Consider the following 2,922-nt stretch of genomic DNA (forward strand, 5'->3'; position numbering starts at 1 on the left):
ACATATGCAATGTAAACATGAACTAAATAACTTACCTGAACGTTTTTAAGTTACAATTAAATGTTACAAATTTTGACATTTACTTCACTCAATGCATCTGCAAGTGGTGCTTCCTCGGTTTGCCATCTCTTCCTGTAGTACCCTCACTCAAGTACCACTGCACTCTCTGTCCATTTGGCTCATTGCACAGCGTGGACTGTGTCACACATGTCACTTAAGGTCCCTACAGCCTGCATCTCTTTTCTGTTATGTGCTGGTGTGATTTTAAACTTATATAGGGGCTTATTACGATGTCGACACAGACACGGGTCCGACCAACCTCTGTTCGGTAGTCCCGACCGCCTAATTACGATGCGACCGCATACTCACATTTCCCAATGGGAGCATGTGTTACGGCCATAAATCTTCCATAGCACAAGCTCCCATAGGGAAATGGAAAGTTGTGTTCATCCCTGCATCGCGTGGCAGGCACCTCAGGGTGCCTACCACATCGGTGCATGGATCAACAAGGGGCCAACCGGAGGCTGCAAACAGAAGGGGATGTCAAACGAGTAGGGAGGTCTCCTTATGAATCCAATAAGGGACAAGGAGTAGTGAAATGTAAAACTGAAAAAGTCCCTATTTTACCATAAAATTGGGAGAATCTACATCCACAAATTGCTGCGGAAGGACTCACAAACCCTTAAATGCCATAACCACACATATAATAACTCACAATAATAGAGGAAAACAAAATCAAGTAACAATTAAAATGATATTTAGAAAATTGTACAATTTATTATACATTCATAAAAACATTACTTTCTGTGTCATATAAAACAGTTAAAAATGTGCAAATACACATGAGTTGTAAAAAGTTGTCGACGCAGCGTTTCGGTATTATGATGCGACCTTCATCAGGACAAAATTCTAATTTAAAAAGAAACATACAATTAATTACAATCACTGTTTTTTTCTTTTTTACACAGTACATCAGTCACATTAATGAGAGAAACAATTCAAACAATCAATACACTTTGGTGACACAGTTACAACCCCTTTTTGTTTATTACACATGTGGTATGGGTTTAGAAATGCAAGAAGGGGTTTATAAAAAAGGTTTAATCTTGATATATATAATGTTCTCACTGAGGATATAGCGTTATCATAAGGGAATCTTATAAAGGTCACATCTTTAATGGGTTAATTGTACCTTGTATGGAGAGAAAATTGATGCTCAAATCCTAGTATTCAATTTAGGAATTCTTCTTGAGTATTATGGGTCACCTTCCTAAAAAATGGCGCGGTGTCCCTGGTTAGTATAAAACATCTGAATGGGTCAAGAATAAGGTAAGATGTTAGCAATGACAGAATTATCTGCGTTAGATCATAGGCTTCGGCCCTCACATTCTAACTATTTTACCTTAAAGAATCTGTATCTTGTGGTTAGTCCAGGGGTTAACCTTTCATTTAGTTAATGCTGAACCCGCACACCTTCTTAATTGGTAGTGAAATTTTGTATTATTGTATAGGTAATAGACGACCCTAGATTGCAAACAGCAAAAAAAGGAAGGATTCAAATAATAGCAATATTTTCTACGTTGATTACCTCAACCTATAGTGCTAGAGATCTCTCATATTACCTTATTCATTCAGGAAAAATCTTCAAGAGTCAAGGGAGCCACCGATTATTTGTGGATAGTTTAAGGTATCCTAATAGGGACAAGCCAGAGAAAAAGGGAAAGATAGTTGTTTCTAAAAACCAATGCTCTTTTACTTTATAGCTTCGCCAAGGGGACAGATACACCACTTACCCGCTAAATTGAAAAGAGGCCCCGAAACAGCGCATGGCCGGATGCTTTGACGCCTGTTTGAATCCTCACACGCTATGGGCGGTTAGCGCAACCTTCTTTTAATATCTTAAAGAACTGATTTAATCAATTATCAAGCTCTGAAATGAAGGAGTTTTATTCAATTAATTTCGATATTATTTAAGCAGTCTTCGTTTGAAAAACATTCTGTTTCTTTACACAGGTCTAGCCAGCGCTATATAAAACATATTTTAAAAAAAGTAATCTTCCCATTGGTGTTTTCTCCCGAGTGCCACTGCCAATTCCCATTTATGCATCTTGTTCAGTAGGATTGTTCCAGGGGGCCATGCACAAACAAGCTTTAGATGCGGCTGAATAAAATTAGGCGCCGAACTGCTCAGCTGGATGCAAGGACATGATTCAGTACGCTTGAAGGGATTTCTACGGCATGTCAGACTGTCCTGGCTTTCGTTATTCTTGCCTTTCTACTGAGCTCTACCTGAGCCAGAAGCTAAGAAGCAACAGAGCCTATTACCCACAGCTAGGACCATAGGGGAAAACGAGCAACTAAAAACCCAAGAGCTTCTATCATGCTGCTTAAAATAGTAACCGTGTATGAGGGCGCAAGGGACACCCTGCTCACACGGAACCAGGGTACTTACAATTGAACAGAAAACAGTGGTTCCTGTGAACACTCAGTGATTAATAATTAAATATATATCAGCACAATGGCAATTAATCGAAGATACAGAGATGTCAAAGAGAGAAAAGACCTATCATGCAGAGTTTGTAGAAAAACAAGGTAATTTATATAATATATTCACATTGTTTTTGAATCAGGTGCATGGTGTCCCAAGTGAAAGTGAAACCTATCCGTATGGATTGTGACTTAAAAAGAAGGGTTCAATATTTTGTACAGAAACGACCATTCAATTAATACAAAGTAAATGTTAGCAGCCTCCTAGTACAGTAGTAGGAGCTGAGAATTGGTTTGCTTCAAGTTTTCGACGACGTTTCGACCCAGCTATCAATACGGGGTCTCATCAGGGCATATCCATGATGGGACACCTGTCCTGGGGATGACTATTAGATCGTGTAGTGAGCACCTTGTGGTAGTGAAAGGACAAGAAGG

At 39.2% G+C, this 2,922-nt stretch overlaps 1 long non-coding RNA gene across 1 annotated transcript; it reads right to left on the bottom strand.

The window, feature by feature from the left end:
* Positions 1–1,025: 1,025 nt before the first annotated feature.
* Positions 1,026–1,687, bottom strand: LOC144753637 (uncharacterized). The gene is made up of 3 exons (XR_013594445.1): positions 1,623–1,687; positions 1,403–1,524; positions 1,026–1,309 (listed from the first exon to the last, which is right to left on the bottom strand). It is a non-coding gene; the product is annotated as an uncharacterized LOC144753637 (long non-coding RNA).
* Between the last annotated feature and the right edge of the window lie 1,235 nt (positions 1,688–2,922).

Source organism: Lissotriton helveticus, chromosome 5_1 (genome assembly GCF_964261635.1).
Source record: "Lissotriton helveticus chromosome 5_1, aLisHel1.1, whole genome shotgun sequence".
Classification (NCBI taxonomy): Eukaryota; Metazoa; Chordata; class Amphibia; order Caudata; family Salamandridae; genus Lissotriton; species Lissotriton helveticus.